Source organism: Halichoeres trimaculatus, unplaced genomic scaffold, assembly GCF_033239565.1.
Source record: "Halichoeres trimaculatus isolate MK-OKI-2021-1 unplaced genomic scaffold, fHalTri1.1 fHalTri1_scaffold_12, whole genome shotgun sequence".
Lineage (NCBI taxonomy): Eukaryota > Metazoa > Chordata > Actinopteri > Labriformes > Labridae > Halichoeres > Halichoeres trimaculatus.
In genome coordinates, this window is record NW_027437190.1 from 7,461,867 (window position 1) to 7,483,513 (window position 21,647).

The following is a 21,647-nucleotide window of genomic DNA, read 5'->3' on the forward strand; positions in this document are numbered from 1 at the left end:
AGACTTGATTCAGGATGCATTTTTCTCACCTGGGATGGCATGGGCTTCCACAGGGGACACATCTTTCATGTAATTTCAGCCAATGTGAAAATTTGATTTTTGGCTCCAAATTTCAGGTCCGGACCTTACGTTCTGAGCTCAATGTTGTAAAACCCGTTATAGAGGTTTTCGCCCTCAGACTTGATTCAGGATGCATTTTTCTCACCTGGGATGGCATGGGCTTCTTCAGGGGACACATATTTCATGTAATTTCAGCCAAACTGAAAATTTGATTTTTGGCTCCAAATTTCAGGTCTGGACCTTACGTTTTGAGCTCAGTGTGGCAAAACCCGAAAACAGAGGTTTTTGCCCTCAGACTTGATTTAGGATGCATTTTTCTCACCTGGGATGGCATGGGCTTCTTCAGGGGACACATATTTCATGTAATTTCAGCCAAACTGAAAATTTGATTTTTGGCTCCAAATTTCAGGTCCGGACCTTACGTTCTGAGCTCAATGTGGTAAAACCCGAAAACAGAGGTTTTAGCCCTCAGACTTGATTCAGGATGCATTTTTCTCACCTGGGATGGCATGGGCTTCCACAGGGGACACATATTTCATGTAATTTCAGCCAAACTGAAAATTTGATTTTCGGCTCCAAATTTCAGGTCCCGACCTTACGTTCTGAGCTCAATGTGGTAAAACCCGAAAAAAGAGGTTTTAGCCCTCAGACTTGATTCAGGATGCATTTTTCTCACCTGGGATGGCATGGGCTTCCACAGAGGACACATATTTCATGTAATTTCAGCCAAACTGAAAATTTGATTTTTGGCTCCAAATTTCAGGTCCGGACCTTACGTTCTGAGCTCAATGTTGTAAAACCTGTTATAGAGGTTTTCGCCCTCAGACTTGATTCAGGATGCATTTTTCTCACCTGGGATGGCATGGGCTTTCACAGGGGACACATATTTCATGTAATTTCAGCCAAACTGAAAATTTGATTTTTGGCTCCAAATTTCAGGTCCGGACCTTACGTTCTGAGCTCAATGTGGTAAAACCCGAAAACAGAGGTTTTAGCCCTCAGACTTGATTTACAATGCATTTTTCTCACCTGGGATGGCATGGGCTTCTTCAGGGGACACATATTTCATGTAATTTCAGCCAAACTGAAAATTTGATTTTTGGCTCCAAATTTCAGGTCCCGACCTTACGTTCTGAGCTCAATGTGGTAAAACCCGAAAACAGAGGTTTTAGCCCTCAGACTTGATTCAGGATGCATTTTTCTCACCTGGGATGGCATGGGCTTCCACAGGGGACACATATTTCATGTAATTTCAGCCAAACTGAAAATTTGATTTTCGGCTCCAAATTTCAGGTCCCGACCTTACGTTCTGAGCTCAATGTGGTAAAACCTGTTATAGAGGTTTTAGCCCTCAGACTTGATTCAGGATGCATTTTTCTCACCTGGGATGGCATGGGCTTCCACAGAGGACACATATTTCATGTAATTTCAGCCAATGTGAAAATTTGATTTTTGGCTCCAAATTTCAGGTCCGGACCTTACGTTCTGAGCTCAATGTGGTAAAACCTGTTATAGAGGTTTTAGCCCTCAGACTTGATTCAGGATGCATTTTTCTCACCTGGGATGGCATGGGCTTCTTCAGGGGACACATATTTCATGTAATTTCAGCCAAACTGAAAATTTGATTTTTGGCTCCAAATTTCAGGTCCGGACCTTACGTTTTGAGCTCAATGTGGTAAAACCCGAAAACAGAGGTTTTAGCCCTCAGACTTGATTTACAATGCATTTTTCTCACCTGGGATGGCATGGGCTTCTTCAGGGGACACATATTTCATGTAATTTCAGCCAAACTGAAAATTTGATTTTTGGCTCCAAATTTCAGGTCCGGACCTTACGTTCTGAGCTCAATGTGGTAAAACCCGAAAACAGAGGTTTTAGCCCTCAGACTTGATTCAGGATGCATTTTTCTCACCTGGGATGGCATGGGCTTCCACAGGGGACACATATTTCATGTAATTTCAGCCAAACTGAAAATTTGATTTTTGGCTCCAAATTTCAGGTCCGGACCTTACGTTCTGAGCTCAATGTGGTAAAACCCGAAAACAGAGGTTTTAGCCCTCAGACTTGATTCAGGATGCATTTTTCTCACCTGGGATGGCATGGGCTTCTTCAAGAGACACATATTTCGTGTTATTTCAGCCAAACTGAAAATTTGATTTTTGGCTCCAAATTTCAGGTCCCGACCTTACGTCCTGAGCTCACCGTGGTAAAACCTGTTATAGAGGTTTTAGCCCTCAGACTTGATTCAGGATGCATTTTTCTCACCTGGGATGGCATGGGCTTCCACAGGGGACACATATTTCATGTAATTTCAGCCAAACTGAAAATTTGATTTTTGGCTCCAAATTTCAGGTCCCGACCTTACGTTCTGAGCTCAATGTGGTAAAACCTGAAAACAGAGGTTTTAGCCCTCAGACTTTATTTAGGATGCATTTTTCTCACCTGGGATGGCATGGGCTTCCACAGGGGACACATATTTCATGTAATTTCAGCCAAACTGAAAATTTGATTTTTGGCTCCAAATTTCAGGTCCGGACCTTACGTTCTGAGCTCAATGTAGTAATACCTGAAAACAGAGGTTTTAGCCCTCAGACTTTATTTAGGATGCATTTTTCTCACCTGGGATGGCATGGGCTTCCACAGGGGACACATATTTCATGTAATTTCAGCCAAACTGAAAATTTGATTTTTGGCTCCAAATTTCAGGTCCCGACCTTACGTCCTGAGCTCACTGTGGTAAAACCCGAAAACAGAGGTTTTAGCCCTCAGACTTGATTCAGGATGCATTTTTCTCACCTGGGATGGCATGGGCTTCCACAGGGGACACATATTTCATGTAATTTCAGCCAAACTGAAAATTTGATTTTTGGCTCCAAATTTCAGGTCCCGACCTTACGTTCTGAGCTCAATGTGGTAAAACCCGAAAAAAGAGGTTTTAGCCCTCAGACTTGATTAAGGATGCATTTTTCTCACCTGGGATGGCATGGGCTTTCACAGGGGACACATATTTCATGTAATTTCAGCAAAACTGAAAATTTGATTTTTGGCTCCAAATTTCAGGTCCCGACCTTACGTCCTGAGCTCACTGTGGTAAAACCTGTTATAGAGGTTTTAGCCCTCAGACTTTATTTAGGATGCATTTTTCTCACCTGGGATGGCATGGGCTTCCACAGGGGACACATATTTCATGTAATTTCAGCCAAACTGAAAATTTGATTTTTGGCTCCAAATTTCAGGTCCGGACCTTACGTTCTGAGCTCAATGTGGTAAAACCTGAAAACAGAGGTTTTAGCCCTCAGACTTTATTTAGGATGCATTTTTCTCACCTGGGATGGCATGGGCTTCCACAGGGGACACATATTTCATGTAATTTCAGCCAAACTGAAAATTTGATTTTTGGCTCCAAATTTCAGGTCCGGACCTTACGTTCTGAGCTCAATGTGGTAAAACCCGAAAACAGAGGTTTTAGCCCTCAGACTTGATTCAGGATGCATTTTTCTCACCTGGGATGGCATGGGCTTCCACAGGGGACACATATTTCATGTAATTTCAGCCAAACTGAAAATTTGATTTTTGGCTCCAAATTTCAGGTCCGGACCTTACGTTCTGAGCTCAATGTGGTAAAACCCGAAAACAGAGGTTTTAGCCCTCAGACTTGATTCAGGATGCATTTTTCTCACCTGGGATGGCATGGGCTTCTTCAAGAGACACATATTTCGTGTTATTTCAGCCAAACTGAAAATTTGATTTTTGGCTCCAAATTTCAGGTCCCGACCTTACGTCCTGAGCTCACCGTGGTAAAACCTGTTATAGAGGTTTTAGCCCTCAGACTTGATTCAGGATGCATTTTTCTCACCTGGGATGGCATGGGCTTCTTCAGGGGACACATATTTCATGTAATTTCAGCCAAACTGAAAATTTGATTTTTGGCTCCAAATTTCAGGTCCGTACCTTACGTTCTGAGCTCAATGTGGTAAAACCTGTTAGAGAGGTTTTAGCCCTCAGACTTGATTCAGGATGCATTTTTCTCACCTGGGATGGCATGGGCTTCCACAGGGGACACATATTTCATGTAATTTCAGCCAAACTGAAAATTTGATTTTTGGCTCCAAATTTCAGGTCCCGACCTTACGTCCTGAGCTCACCGTGGTAAAACCTGTTATAGAGGTTTTAGCCCTCAGACTTGATTCAGGATGCATTTTTCTCACCTGGGATGGCATGGGCTTCCACAGGGGACACATATTTCATGTAATTTCAGCCAAACTGAAAATTTGATTTTTGGCTCCAAATTTCAGGTCCCGACCTTACGTCCTGAGCTCACCGTGGTAAAACCTGTTATAGAGGTTTTAGCCCTCAGACTTGATTCAGGATGCATTTTTCTCACCTGGGATGGCATGGGCTTCCACAGGGGACACATATTTCATGTAATTTGAGCCAAACTGAAAATTTGATTTTTGGCTCCAAATTTCAGGTCCCGACCTTACGTCCTGAGCTCACCGTGGTAAAACCTGTTATAGAGGTTTTAGCCCTCAGACTTGATTCAGGATGCATTTTTCTCACCTGGGATGGCATGGGCTTCCACAGGGGACACATATTTCATGTAATTTCAGCCAAACTGAAAATTTGATTTTTGGCTCCAAATTTCAGGTCCCGACCTTACGTTCTGAGCTCAATGTGGTAAAACCTGTTATAGAGGTTTTAGCCCTCAGACTTGATTCAGGATGCATTTTTCTCACCTGGGATGGCATGGGCTTCCACAGGGGACACATATTTCATGTAATTTGAGCCAAACTGAAAAATTTGATTTTTGGCTCCAAATTTCAGGTCCTGACCTTACGTCCTGAGCTCACCGTGGTAAAACCTGTTATAGAGGTTTTAGCCCTCAGATTTGATTCAGGATGCATTTTTCTCACCTGGGATGGCATGGGCTTCCACAGGGGACACATATTTCATGTAATTTGAGCCAAACTGAAAATTTGATTTTTGGCTCCAAATTTCAGGTCCCGACCTTACGTTCTGAGCTCACCGTGGTAAAACCTGTTATAGAGGTTTTAGCCCTCAGACTTGATTAAGGATGCATTTTTCTCACCTGGGATGGCATGGGCTTCCACAGGGGACACATATTTCATGTAATTTCAGCCAAACTGAAAATTTGATTTTTGGCTCCAAATTTCAGGTCCCGACCTTACGTTCTGAGCTCAATGTGGTAAAACCCGAAAAAAGAGGTTTTAGCCCTCAGACTTGATTCAGGATGCATTTTTCTCACCTGGGATGGCATGGGCTTCCACAGGGGACACATATTTCATGTAATTTCAGCCAAACTGAAAATTTGATTTTTGGCTCCAAATTTCAGGTCCCGACCTTACGTTCTGAGCTCAATGTGGTAAAACCTGTTAGAGAGGTTTTAGCCCTCAGACTTGATTTAGGATGCATTTTTCTCACCTGGGATGGCATGGGCTTCCACAGGGGACACATATTTCATGTAATTTCAGCCAAACTGAAAATTTGATTTTTGGCTCCAAATTTCAGGTCCCGACCTTACGTCCTGAGCTCACTGTGGTAAAACCCGAAAAAAGAGGTTTTAGCCCTCAGACTTGATTCAGGATGCATTTTTCTCACCTGGGATGGCATGGGCTTCTTCAGGGGACACATATTTCATGTAATTTCAGCCAATGTGAAAATTTGATTTTTGGCTCCAAATTTCAGGTCCCGACCTTACGTCCTGAGCTCACTGTGGTAAAACCTGTTATAGAGGTTTTCGCCCTCAGACTTGATTCAGGATGCATTTTTCTCACCTGGGATGGCATGGGCTTCCACAGGGGACACATATTTCATGTAATTTCAGCCAAACTGAAAATTTGATTTTCGGCTCCAAATTTCAGGTCCCGACCTTACGTTCTGAGCTCAATGTGGTAAAACCTGTTATAGAGGTTTTAGCTCTCAGACTTGATTCAGGATGCATTTTTCTCACCTGGGATGGCATGGGCTTCCACAGAGGACACATATTTCATGTAATTTCAGCCAAACTGAAAATTTGATTTTTGGCTCCAAATTTCAGGTCCCGACCTTACGTTCTGAGCTCAATGTGGTAAAACCTGTTATAGAGGTTTTAGCCCTCAGACTTGATTCAGGATGCATTTTTCTCACCTGGGATGGCATGGGCTTCTTCAGGGGACACATATTTCATGTAATTTCAGCCAAACTGAAAATTTGATTTTTGGCTCCAAATTTCAGGTCCCGACCTTACGTTCTGAGCTCAATGTTGTAAAACCCGTTATAGAGGTTTTCGCCCTCAGACTTGATTCAGGATGCATTTTTCTCACCTGGGATGGCATGGGCTTCTTCAGGGGACACATATATCATGTAATTTCAGCCAAACTGAAAATTTGATTTTTGGCTCCAAATTTCAGGTCCGGACCTTAAGTTTTGAGCTCAATGTGGTAAAACCCGAAAACAGAGGTTTTAGCCCTCAGACTTGATTTAGGATGCATTTTTCTCACCTGGGATGGCATGGACTTCTTCAGGGGACACATATTTCATGTAATTTCAGCCAAACTGAAAATTTGATTTTTGGCTCCAAATTTCAGGTCCCGACCTTACGTTCTGAGCTCAATGTGGTAAAACCTGTTATAGAGGTTTTAGCCCTCAGACTTGATTCAGGATGCATTTTTCTCACCTGGGATGGCATGGGCTTCCACAGGGGACACATATTTCATGTAATTTCAGCCAAACTGAAAATTTGATTTTTGGCTCCAAATTTCAGGTCCCGACCTTACATTCTGAGCTCAATGTGGTAAAACCCGAAAACAGAGGTTTTAGCCCTCAGACTTGATTCAGGATGCATTTTTCTCACCTGGGATGGCATGGGCTTCTTCAGGGGACACATATTTCATGTAATTTCAGCCAATGTGAAAATTTGATTTTTGGCTCCAAATTTCAGGTCCGGACCTTACGTTCTGAGCTCAATGTTGTAAAACCCGTTATAGAGGTTTTCGCCCTCAGACTTGATTCAGGATGCATTTTTCTCACCTGGGATGGCATGGGCTTCTTCAGGGGACACATATTTCATGTTATTTCAGCCAAACTGAAAATTTGATTTTTGGCTCCAAATTTCAGGTCCGGACCTTACGTTTTGAGCTCAATGTGGTAAAACCCGAAAACAGAGGTTTTAGCCCTCAAACTTGATTCAGGATGCATTTTTCTCACCTGGGATGGCATGGGCTTCTTCAGGGGACACATATTTCATGTAATTTCAGCCAAACTGAAAATTTGATTTTTGGCTCCAAATTTCAGGTCCCGACCTTACGTCCTGAGCTCACCGTGGTAAAACCTGTTATAGAGGTTTTCGCCCTCAGACTTGATTAAGGATGCATTTTTCTCACCTGGGATGGCATGGGCTTCTTCAGGGGACACATATTTCATGTTATTTCAGCCAAACTGAAAATTTGATTTTTGGCTCCAAATTTCAGGTCCCGACCTTACGTCCTGAGCTCACTGTGGTAAAACCCGAAAACAGAGGTTTTAGCCCTCAGACTTGATTAAGGATGCATTTTTCTCACCTGGGATGGCATGGGCTTCCACAGGGGACACATATTTCATGTTATTTCAGCCAAACTGAAAATTTGATTTTTGGCTCCAAATTTCAGGTCCCGACCTTACGTTCTGAGCTCAATGTGGTAAAACCTGTTATAGAGGTTTTAGCCCTCAGACTTGATTCAGGATGCATTTTTCTCACCTGGGATGGCATGGGCTTCCACAGGGGACACATATTTCATGTAATTTCAGCCAATGTGAAAATTTGATTTTTGGCTCTAAATTTCAGGTCCCAACCTTGCGTTCTGAGCTCACTGTGGTAAAACCCGTTATAGAGGTTTTAGCCCTCAGACTTGATTCAGGATGCATTTTTCTCACCTGGGATGGCATGGGCTTCCACAGGGGACACATATTTCATGTAATTTCAGCCAAACTGAAAATTTGATTTTTGGCTCCAAATTTCAGGTCCGGACCTTACGTTCCTAGCTCAATGTTGTAAAAACCGAAAACAGATGTTTAAGGCCCTCAGACTTGATTCAGGATGCATTTTTCTCACCTGGGATGGCATGGGCTTCCACAGGGGACACATATTTCATGTAATTTCAGCCAATGTGAAAATTTGATTTTTGGCTCCAAATTTCAGGTCCGGACCTTACGTTCTGAGCTCAATGTGGTAAAACCTGTTATAGAGGTTTTAGCCCTCAGACTTGATTTAGGATGCATTTTTCTCACCTGGGATGGCATGGGCTTCTTCAGGGGACACATATTTCATGTAATTTCAGCCAAACTGAAAATTTATTTTTGGCTCCAAATTTCAGGTCCCGACCTTAGGTTCTGAGCTCAATGTGGTAAAACCCGTTATAGAGGTTTTAGCCCTCAGACTTGATTTAGGATGCATTTTTCTCACCTGGGATGTCATGGGCTTCTTCAGGGGACACATATTTCATGTAATTTCAGCCAATGTGAAAATTTGATTTTTGGCTCCAAATTTCAGGTCCGTACCTGACTTCTGAGCTCACCGTGTCGAAACCTGATACAGAGGTTTTAGCCCTCAGACTTGATTCAGGATGCATTTTTCTCCCCTGGGATGGCATGGGCTTCCACAGGGGACACATATTTCATGTAATTTCAGCCAAACTGAAAATTTGATTTTTGGCTCCAAATTTCAGGTCCGGACCTTACGTTCTGAGCTCAATGTGGTAAAACCCCAAAACAGAGGTTTTAGACCTCAGACTTGATTCAGGATGCATTTATCTCACCTAGGATGGCATGGGCTTCCACAGGGGACACATATTTCATGTTATTTCAGCCAAACTGAAAATTTGATTTTTGGCTCCAAATTTCAGGTCCCGACCTTACGTATTGAGCTCAATGTGGTAAAACCTGTTTTAGAGGTTTTAGCCCTCAGACTTGATTCAGGATGCATTTTTCTCACCTGGGATGGCATGGGCTTCTTCAGGGGACACATATTTCATGTAATTTCAGCCAAACTGAAAATTTGATTTTTGGCTCCAAATTTCAGGTCCCGACCTTACGTTCTGAGCTCAATGTGGTAAAACCTGATACAGAGGTTTTAGCCCTCAGACTTGATTCAGGATGCATTTTTCTCACCTGGGATGGCATGGGCTTCCACAGGGGACACATATTTCATGTTATTTCAGCCAAACTGAAAATTTGATTTTTGGCTCCAAATTTCAGGTCCCGACCTTACGTTCTGAGCTCAATGTGGTAAAACCTGTTATAGAGGTTTTAGCCCTCAGACTTGATTCAGGATGCATTTTTCTCACCTGGGATGGCATGGGCTTCCACAGGGGACACATATGTCATGTTATTTCAGCCAAACTGAAAATTTGATTTTTGGCTCCAAATTTCAGGTCCCAACCTTACGTTCTGAGCTCAATGTGGTAAAACCTGATACAGAGGTTTTAGCCCTCAGACTTGATTCAGGATGCATTTTTCTCACCTGGGATGGCATGGGCTTCCACAGGGGACACATATTTCATGTTATTTCAGCCAAACTGAAAATTTGATTTTCGGCTCCAAATTTCAGGTCCCGACCTTACGTTCTGAGCTCAATGTGGTAAAACCTGTTATAGAGGTTTTAGCCCTCAGACTTGATTCAGGATGCATTTTTCTCACCTGGGATGGCATGGGCTTCCACAGGGGACACATATGTCATGTTATTTCAGCCAAACTGAAAATTTGATTTTTGGCTCCAAATTTCAGGTCCGTACCTTACGTTCTGAGCTCACCGTGGTAAAACCCGAAAACAGAGGTTTTAGCCCTCAGACTTGATTCAGGATGCATTTTTCTCACCTGGGATGGCATGGGCTTCCACAGGGGACACATATTTCATGTTATTTCAGCCAAACTGAAAATTTGATTTTCGGCTCCAAATTTCAGGTCCCGACCTTACGTTCTGAGCTCAATGTTGTAAAACCTGTTATAGAGGTTTTAGCCCTCAGACTTGATTCAGGATGCATTTTTCTCACCTGGGATGGCATGGGCTTCCACAGGGGACACATATTTCATGTAATTTCAGCCAATGTGAAAATTTGATTTTTGGCTCCAAATTTCAGGTCCCGACCTTACGTTCTGAGCTCAATGTGGTAAAACCTGAAAACAGAGGTTTTAGCCCTCAGACTTGATTCAGGATGCATTTTTCTCACCTGGGATGGCATGGGCTTCCACAGGGGACACATATTTCATGCAATTTCAGCCATACTGATACTGCCTTGTTTTATGGAGTAATGGCCCATTAGGTGAAAGTTTTTAAACAGGCCATATTTCCCTTTAAAAATGTCCCACTAAAAACTGTTTTTTTCCCCACAATTAGATCCAAAACCCGGTTCTGAGAAATCCCACTGGGGACGCTCCTCGGGACCTCACTCACACACTCTGGAAGTTTCAGAGCCCTCAGGTTACATTCATTGGAGTTCAGGACCATTGGGTGAAAGCCTAAAAACAGGTCTAATTTCTCTCAAAAAATAGCCCACAAAAAAATGTGTTTTTCCCAAAATTGGACCCCAAACGCGGTTCTGAGGAAACCCACTGGGGATGCTCCTAGGAACCTCACGGACACACCCTTGAAGTTTCGGAGCGCTCGGGCTACGTTTTGTGGAGGCAAAAACCTGCTCCACTTTCTGTCTGAAAATGGTGGAAGACTCACTTTAGAGAAGCAACAATTCATGTATCTTTGCAAAGACACAAAAAATACATTTATTATTTTCAAACTTTTTGATTCAGATAAAAACAAATGTCTCTCAGTGATCAGACTGACCCATATTAAGTCTTAACCAGCCTAATTCTTTGGGGTTTTACCTTTTGAAAACATTTCACTCTGCATTTTGAGACAAATCTCCTTGTCCTTAATGAAAGCTCTTGTTCAGCGGACCCTGATGCTGCCCCAGAATGATTTCAGTATAATGGATAAAAAATTTCAACATGTAATGCTTAAATTTTAGCATAACAAGTGCCTCTGTTTACTGTTTGCTTTCTGAACTTGGTCTTCAAAAACGGAACAAATTCCCAAAAGGAGCTTTTTACATTTGCTCATATGTATGAGCTGCTGTGCTCTTGTAGCGGCTGTGTACTCGTCATTGCGTTGTGTGATGAATCAGGCAAAAACTTGATATCTCTGGCAACAACGCGCCGTTTAATCTGATTAACACAGAGGAAATATTGGTGTCTCACGTCGTCATGGGCAGTCTTTAGCATTGAACAGCTAAAACAGAACAACAACATATAAGAAGAGAGCTATCTGCTTGATGCTACACCAGAGTTCGTTCATATTCAAGCAGGAATCTACAGCACATGGTGAGGCTAACGATGTGTACAAAGCATTACAACCACCAGAAACTCCTAAAACCAAACCCAGAGTTCCTTTTACACATTTAAAACACAGAGGCATGACATTTACTTAAGAAAACAAACGTATAGAAGACATTTAGCAGAACTAATAACTTAGCAACTTACCACGAGGATGGCAACATACAGACTGGCATGGAAACAAGGGCTGCACCACCCAAGTCTGCACGGGCGCCAATAGAGGGCGCTGACGCCACATTAGCTCCCCGTGGATACACACTTACATATACAAGACTCAAACAACACATGAAACAAAACAAAGACATCTCATAAGACCAGATGGCAGGTGGAATCTTACTCCACTACACTCTTGCAAGACCACTTTTTATACTTTACCGCCATCTTGCGGTAAAATGTGTAACTCTGTTTTGAAGAACAGATACAGTGTTTGGTCATTAAGCTTTGGATAAAGTCAGCAGTATTGTAAACATACTTTTTGTGATTTGTGGTGAATAAATGAAATCATTCAACAGCTAAAAGTCATTGTCTTTATCACTGTGCCAAATCACACATTAGACATGTACTGAGATTTTTCCTTAACTCTGGTGCAAAGGTGAATTGAAAGAACAAACAGTGGTCAAATCTGTGTTTTACTGTACTATCTGTCTACCAGACTGTTTGTTCACACTGTAGCCGGTTGATCCTGTATCTGTAATACAAAGAAGCAAAAATAAATGACATTGGTTTGTGGGCTCACACTATCCCCATTGCCAGAAGTGAAAGTAATACATCACATTTACTTACGTTACTGTGTGCTATTGAGTAGATTTTTTGTGTTGCTACTTGATACTTTTTCAGTAATTTTTAAAATCTGTACTTTTACTTTAACTTAGGTAGATTTTTTTAGTTATGTAACTAAAAACAATAGGCTGAAAATAAATTAAAAAAGATAAAAAAAATGATAAAAACAAAAAAACAAACAAAAAAAACAATCAGAAACACATTTCTCAAGAGACAACTATGGCCACCACAAACAAACTCCACAGAGAAAGAGTTGAAAACCAGGAGTGAATGATGGGCAGAACAACTACCTGGTGCTAAATCACAAGAATGAGGAAGATGAAGAAGCCTATAAAAACTATACATAAAACCTGCACAAACACGTAAAGCTAAGATAAATTTAAATATTTCTGCCATTGCAATGGAAGTTGAGTTATGTTTCATAGTTTAGTTTGACAAGGTAAAGCAGAGGTGTGCTTTGGCAGGTAATATTTTTTCATGTTGACATGTTTTCTGTTGTTCATACATTTTTACTTGTAAAGATTTCCCGTAATCTAACAATGACAACTTTGAAATTAAAATCCTTGTGTATGTACATTCCCAAGGAGTGATCTGCTGTTAGAATAAAAGTAACTCAGTACATCTTAAACCAGCTACTTTTTACTTTTACTTTGAGTACATTTTAACAGGTACTTTTACTTAAGTAAAATTTCATTAAAGTAACAGTACTTTTACTTGGGTAAAATATTTCAGTACTCTTAAAACCTCTGCCCATTCCCCTAGGTCAGAGCACCCAAATCTTAAAATGTCTAAACACGCCCCTGCTCGTCAGCGTGTGCCTTGTTCTGCTCATCAATGAATGGATTAATGTTAAACGGAGGGTTCAGCTCATGGAACAGAGGGAATTACAGCAAAGACCGGGCTCAGTTTTCCCCCAGGTAGAAGTTAAACAACTTCTCAAGCTCTTATGGCCATACGTGTTACATGCAAGTTGTTCTCAAGCTGAAAACATGACTTAACGCATACTTACGTCCATCACTCCCCAAAATGCAGGAAGAAAGCAAATATATGGTTTTACTGAATAAAAATGGCAGTAAATAAAAAAAATAAATAAATAAAAATAGTAGCATATAGCGACTTGGCTAAGTATCTTAATACTGATTACTAGTTAGGAGATAGAAACGTGTTAGACTGAACGATCTTGAAAAAAAAGTGTTCATATTAGAGTAACACTGATAATACATCATAAAAGTGCTGAATGGAAAGTGTGCATCCTTTTCAGTATTTCATAAAAAAGTGGGGGAAAAGCAAAAGCAAAGAGCCTTATTCTTGCACCCTGCAAATGTACTGTCCGTGGCACAGCTTGGATTGTAGTGCTGGTGGGGTTTGGACGCCCCCTGGTGGTAAAAACAAATAAATGAAAGGGAACCATAGACTGTACGATGCAGAGAGGAAACCAGGTTTGTTTGCCTAATGTTGGCACAAAAACAAATGGCATGCGAGAGAAAAATTCGGCAGGAATAGTCACACATCATCAGACATCTGAGCTGGGCCAAGGTAAACACATAGAGAATAAGTTCTCACAATTGCATTCTACCTACGTGATGATGGGTGTATCAGTCAATCAATCAGACTTAACGGTACCAGATAGACGTAGGAAACACTGCTGGTAGATTAAAATGTAAAAACACAAGAGCTGAAGTAATCAAACCAAGTTACTAAATTGAAAACCAATTGAAAAAAAATACATCAATAGAATGCTAAAAGATAAAACCAGTGAAGAGAATAATAGTTTCCAATTAAAAAAAAAAAAAATGATGAAGATGTGTTGAGGGGTGATAACAGATAGCTAAATAAAAAAGCACCCAACTAATTTAAAACAAAAAGATAAATGGATCAATGTGTAACTATAATATTTTTAAAAACAATATGCCTTGAAATATAAAAAAATGTTAACCTAAGACAAATATATAACATAAAAAAATAAAATGCAGTCTAAGATCGATACAAAATATAAGTTTTGAGTTTGCTTTCAATAAATATACCCTGTCATTGTCTTTGTGGTTTCTGGAAAATAAAAATATAAATTAGAAAAATAAAAAGGAGACAACTTTTTTGTGGATAATTGTACACTCATTTTAGCTTAATTAACATAGCTTACATAAACAGTGTATCCTATTTACACTTATTTGGTTCTGCAAACAGGTGCTGACTGCACACTGCAACTTTTATCAGTACTTGTCTTTCAGATGTCAGCTGTGAGATAGTGTCCTGTGGTTCCATTTTTATACAGCAGGGGTCAGAAAGCTGCCAGTTTCAGTGGCCCCTTAACTGAACTGTCAAAGCTGACAGTGCTGAGTTTTAGCATAACTGATAGACACAGATGGCCTAAAAACAGCCTATTTGTTCTCTTGTTCACAAACTGTCTTTATAGCTGATAGACTTCAAATAAAAGGCCCATACAACCTGGGATCACATGTTTGTTTTGGAGAAAAAACAGAATTTATTTGCAAGACTCTAAAAGCATGTCTTTTACATTCATATATAAAGTGAGTGAATAATGTGAGAAGCATTTTGGAGCATTTGTCGGTTATTTTACAGTAGCTGAAAGATAAAGTAAGAAAAGATGAGAAAAGATCACACTATGTGAATTTTAGAGTACATACAATAAGAACACAGTGGGGAAAATACAGCATAATAAAATAAACCACAATACAACAAAATAAAATTGAGTAGGATAATTGAACAAACTAAAAAAAAGTGCAGACTAAATTCACAGAATAAAAACAGAACAAAATATACACAAAGTTAAGACATATGGCTAAGAAATGACAGTAATAAACTGACTGATGAGTGTCGGTGCAGTAGCTCTGAGGTACAAAAAGGAGTGGAGAAGCTCAGCACAGTGAGAGAAATACACACAAAGGGTATTTGCACAAAAATCACAAACTGCATAGCCGCCATTGAAACTATAATGGGCATGGTTAGACGCTGTATTTCTATAGAGTGTGTTCACATCAACTGGAGCTTGACCATGATGGAGGCACTCTCACAACAGAACGGAATGGAGCTAGCAGGTATGTAGGATTATTGTCACACAAAATGGCAAGTTATTGCTGCATTTTATTTTTTTTTCACTGCTCTAGGTCGGGCCGAAAAAAAAGGCACATCATATGTGTTTGACAACCATAAATAATCGCAAGTCGGGGTGAGGAGTGCAAACAACCCAGTCATTTGAGTCTAGTCACAGCATATCATATTCTCTGTCCATGGAATTTTAAAATCACAAAATAGTGTAACCAATACATAGTGATAAGGTATAACTTTGACTGAGAGGTAATTACAGCAATAAATAGTAATTAAGTAAACTCAGTGTCTTTCAGGGTCTTTTTTAAAGTGCCTGGAAAGTAAGCCTCTCCCAAAGGTACATCATTTATTCCGCGCCCCCCCTCTCCCATGTTAAATATCCCAGTAACATCAATGTTTTCATACCTTTAGGTAGATGACGCAAAAGATGCTAACTCCTCGTATGGGTCTCTCCCGCTAATTAGGCGTAATTTTCTAAAGAAAAATTCTTTTTCATTCTAGTTGAGACCTTCACTGTAGGTTTGAGTGTGTTCTGTGCTTTTTCCACACTTGTTGGTGGATAAGACATTTTAAAATCATATTTTACCGGGCACTTCTATCTCCATCCATTCAAGTATTTTCACGTGATGTCATCAACTGGTGCTCAACCATGTTGGAGGCACTCTCTCAACAGAGCGGTGTTGCACTGAAATCTGTGACCATCGGAATATGTGACATGTACATGTGCAAAACCTCCTTTTAAATTAACTTTTTAGTTTATTCATATTTTAATTCACAAACATTAGATAATGTAATCCCTCTAAACATGTTGAATAATGAAGACAATTTTAAAAACAAGTGATGTGTCTGTCATTTGGAAAATAGTCTAATTTTGAAACCGAATGGAAGGAAACAACAGTGTAGCCATCAGATAATGTGACCCTGCTTTACTCACATAATAATGTATTAAAACACCTAAATAACTTTTCTGTGGGTGTTTTTCATCCTCTCACATCGATCTGGACTCTAGTTCTCTTATTAAGGATCATCACATGAATCAGAACACAGGGATCACAGACTCTGATAGACCATCAGATAATGTGACCCTGCTTTACTCACATAATTAATTAAACACCTAAACATCTTATCCATGGGTCTTGGTCATCCTATTCCTATTATGGATCATCACACAGTCAAAAACACAGGGGTCACCTCCCCTTACCAATAAGCTCCAATTAGAACACAGGATTTTACTGTCCACCAACCACAGGTCCTCTTTAGTTGTCAATTAACAGGTGAAACATTTTGGCTATCCTGAGTGATAATCATTCGTCTATTCGCCATTTTTTGCGGACTTTAATGTTTAATTTTCCTTCGGTTAATTGAAATTTACTCATTGTCGATGGAGCCCTCGCGATACAAAGAATAAGTGGACTCTCTCGCTGAAGGATACAACTGTTAGACAGGATGCTTATGAGTCTGTGGTCATATTTAAGCATTTTTCTGTATACACAAATACACTGTCTATCCAAAAGAAATATCACCAACTGCTTTTTTTTTCTTTTTTTTGAGGTTGTTGTGTTTTGTTTTGGTTAGACAGTGTATTGTAAGATAGTAGAATGCACAATTTTTCCTTTTTTCTTTTTTTTAAATTTTAACTAAAATATTTCGATGTTCTTATCTAATTTCTCTAGAATGAGTGTAACGCTGACATGAACCCCAAACCCTTGTTTTTTCCTGAAATTTTCTTAATAATTGATAAATGTCCAGGTCAAGTAGATGTTGGTTATATGTTTTAAATTTGATTTTACTAATTGTCTGCCCTAAATTAAATGCTTTTTTCTTCTTTTTAATAGACCAAAAACATTTGAACTGGTTGGTATGGACCTGATTGGCAAGCTAGTGCAAACAGACCATGGGAACCAATGCATTTGTGTTATGATTGATTATTGCACAAGATGGACACAGGCTTATGCCATCAAATCCAAGTCTGGGGCAGAGGTCACTGGGTTCATACTCAAATTTGTTTACCAGTTTGAGGTTCCCAAGAGAATTCCAACAGACCAAAGAAGAGAGTTTTTGAACAGCATATTTATTTCCCTCAATTCTGTGACAGAAACTCACAAAATAAGAGTATTTAATTTAGCTATTAACTATTCAAGTCCATATAAATTCTCACAGAGAAAGTTAAACGTGGCTGCCCAACAACACACTTTCAATTATTCTTCTGTGTTTTGTCACTGTCATCTCTTCCTTATTTCTCTCCTCTAGTTATTGAGCATTTTACGATGTGTAAAACAGCGCCCCCCTAAATGTTATGTGGCGAATGAGTGGTGAAAATACGACGTTGCAAACTGTTGTCTGCAAGGAGGCCAAGCCGAGTTGGTGTCCCTTGGTGAAAAAAAAAACACAAAAATGACTAACCAATCAGATAAGGCTGCGGTCATGACACTGCTCACCTGTGATTGGCCAAGACTGTGTCAAGACAAGCCACCCCGTCTTTGTCCTCAAACCAATCAAATCATAGTATCGTCATCATCAATCCACTGAATGAAATCTGGCAAGTTATCACATTGTGCATTCGAGTGGGCAGTTAAGTAAATAAAGATATTTAAGCTAAGTCAAGAGGACAATGTTCGTGTGTGAATGAGTGACTGAGGGTGGGAGAGAGAAAGGGCGCGTGTCGGTGTTCATAGTATCAGTTACATAACAAGCATGTGTAAGTAAAATAAGCGCTCTCTGGGCGCTCTGAACAGATCATTCCATTACATGAAATAGCCATATACAAGCTGCAATATAGTTTTTTTATGTACCCCACTCCCTAAAAAACATACAGATTAGAGGCTTTGTCTCAAGTGGTTTCCTTAAAAAAATCCCCATGCCACACGACTGGTGACAATAAAGTGAAGGGAGAGGGAGTGGGAGTGAAGTAGAGAGACACACACAGGAACACACAGCCGGTAGTTCGGCGCCGTGGCGATGGTTAAGGTGAAACTTGTGGGTCCAAGACAGCAGGCAGTCCACAGGAACAATCCAAAGCCGTGGCAGCTGGAGTCTGACAGGTCCACAGCAGCAGGCCGTCCACATCACTGATCCAGAGGAACCTACAAGACAAACTCAGAGCCTCCCAGAGAGGTGTATGGTCAGTAACTATAACAGGACATTAAGACTAGAAGTTAAACCAACAGATAAAGGAAGGAGGGTATCAGGAGCTCTGTGTGTTAGTTTCCCCTGGACGGTCACTATAGCAGCAGAACTAAGAGCTAGTTCTGACCTGATCCAGCTCTAACTAAAAGCTTTATCAAAAAGGGAAGTTCTAAGTCAACTCTAAGAGTAGGGACTGTGTCTGCCCCCCAGACCTCAACTGGTAGGTGGTTCCAAAAAAGAGGAGCCTGATAACTAAAGGTTCCACCTCCCAGACTACTTTTTATGTTAAAGACCCAAGGTATGACGAGCAGACCTGTGTGCTGACAATGCAGTGACCTGGACGGATAATACGGAACAATGATCTCTTTAAAATAGGATGGCCTGATGCCATTAAGCGCTTTGTAAGTCAGAAGAAGAATTTTAAACTCTTTTCTAGATCTTAAAGGTAACCAGTGTAGAGACGCTGACACTGGAGATATGTGCTCTCTCCTCCTGGTCCCTGTCAGTACCTGAGCTACAGCATTCTGAACCAGCAGAAGAGTCTGTATAGACTTATTAGGACAGAAGAGTCTGAATAGACTTATTGGGACAGAAGAGTCAGAATAGACTTATTAGGACAGAAGAGTCTGAATAGACTTATTGGGACAGAAGAGTCTGAATAGACTTATTAGGACAGAAGAGTCTGAATAGACTTATCAGGACAGAAAAGTCTGAATAGACTTATTAGGACAGAAGAGTCTGAATAGACTTATTAGGACAGAAGAGTCTGACTAGACTTATTGGGACAGAAGAGTCTGAATAGACTTATTGGGACAGAAGAGTCTGAATAGACTTAGTAGGACAGAAGAGTCTGAATAGACTTATCGGGACAGAAGAGTCTGAATAGACTTATTGGGACAGAAGAGTCTGAATAGACTTATTGGGACAGAAGAGTCTGAATAGACTTATTGGGACAGAAGAGTCTGAATAGACTTATTAGGACAGAAGAGTCTGACTAGACCTTTTGGGACAGAAGAGTCTGAATAGACTTATTGGGACAGAAGAGTCTGAATAGACTTATTGGGACAGAAGAGTCTGAATAGACTTATTAGGACAGAAGAGTCTGACTAGACTTATTGGGACAGAAGAGTCTGACTAGACTTATTGGGACAGAAGAGTCTGAATAGACTTATTGGGACAGAAAAGTCTGAATAGACTTATTAGGACAGAAGAGTCTGAATAGACTTATTAGGACAGAAGAGTCTGACTAGACTTATTGGGACAGAAGAGTCTGACTAGACTTATTGGGACAGAAGAGTCTGAATAGACTTATTGGGACAGAAAAGTCTGAATAGACTTATTAGGACAGAAGAGTCTGAATAGACTTATTGGGACAGAAGAGTCTGAATAGACTTATTAGGACAGAAGAGTCTGAATAGACTTATTAGGACAGAAGAGTCTGAATAGACTTATTAGGGCAGAAGAGTCAGAATAGACATAAGGACGGCCGGTTCAAAGAGAGTGCAATTGTCCAGCCTGGAAGAAACCAAGGCATGGACTAGTTTTCTTTTAGCATTGCTCTCAGACAAGATGCGTCTAATTTACCTGATTTTAAGAAGATGAAAAAACAATGTTGTTGAAACCTGTTGGATGTGTAGACGAAAAAGTGTAATTTTTTCTTATATACCAAAAAAAACAACCCTCCTCCTTTATCCGGGCTTGGGACCGGCAAAGTGACCAATAAGGCACGATGGCGAAGTTATTGTTTGTTTTTTGTTTTTTTGTTAGTTTGTTTGTTTTTTTGTGTTTTTTTTGTATTTTTATTCATTTATTTATTTTTTTTGGGTGGGGGGGTCAAGTTTTTTTGACAAACTTGTCTTTGTCTCTTTATTTCATGCTGTCTTCTTCCCCCCTCCTCCCTCTTTTTGTCCTCTTTTTTTTCTCTTCCTCCTTTTTTAGGCCCCCTTTCGCTCCTTTCTGCGTTTTTTGTCTTCCTCAGATGTACATGCCCTCTCAGTATTCTCTCATTCCTTCTACTCATCTTCTCCATGAAAAGTTGTCAGTGTTGCTCCTCCTGCTGTTTTCTCTGTCTTCTCTTCCTCCTGTCTCTGTTTTTCCATTTCTTCCTGTCTTTGTCTTTCCTTTTGCACCTGTCTCAATTTTTCCTCCTTTTCTTGTCTCTCTTTTTTCTTGCTCCCGTCTCTGTCTCTTATTCCTCCTTCTTATCCTCACTAAACTGACTGGTCTCCATCTCTTGACTTGATGTCTTTTCCTCCTCCTGCCTTGGTCTTCCTTTTCTTTCCCTCGTTTTTCTTTCCTTCTTCTCCTGTCTTTTACTTCATCTCTGTCATTCCTCAGCTCCTCCTTCTTCTCCTGTCAAAGTTTTTGTTCCCTTCTCCTCCTTTGACTCTACATCATTTATGTGTCTTTTTACTTCCACCTCCCATCATTTGTCTCTCCTCTTTCTGCTGTCTTTGTCTCTCCTCTTCCTGTCTCTGTCTCTCCTCTTCCTCCTGTCTTTCTTTCTCCTCTTCCTCCTGTCTCTGTCTCTCCTCTTCCTGTCTTTGCCTCTCCTCTTCCTCCCGTCTCATTCTTTTCTTTTGCTTCTGTGTCAATTTTTCCTCTGTCTCTCGTCCCTCTCTTTCTTCTTGCACCCGTCTTTGTCTCTTCTCCCTCCATCTTATCCCTGCTAAACTGACTGGTCTCTCCATCTCTAGTCTCATTGCCTCCCTCTCCTCCTTCTTTCTTTGTCTTCTCTCCTGTCTCATTCTTCGTCTCTCCATCTTCTCCTGTCTAAGTCTCTCCTCTTCCTCCTGTCTTTTTTCTTCCTTCCTGTCCTGTCTAAGCCCTTTGTCTTCCTCCTGTTTTGGTTTTTCGTCTGTCTCCTGTGTTAGTCCCTTCTTTTGCTCCTCTATCAGTGTCTCCTTTATCTCCTGTCTCTCTCTGTCCTCCTCCTCCAGTTTCAGTTGTCTATCCTCTACTCCTTTCATCTGTCTGTCCTCCTCTTCCCTGTCCTGTGTCAGTCCTTTCTCTTGTTCCTGTCTCTGTCTTTTTACATCCTCCTGCCTGTCCTTTTGATCCTGTCTCAATGTCTCCTCCATCCCCAGTCTGTCCTTCTCCTCTTGCTCTAATCTCTGTCCCCTGGCTCCTCTCCTTGTCTCCTCTATACTTACCTGTCTTTCTTCTGTCCCCTGCTCCTGTCTTGGTCTCTCCATACTTCTAATGTCTCTCTTAAAGTCTCTCCTGCCTCTCTCCTCTCCTCTTTCTGTCCTTTT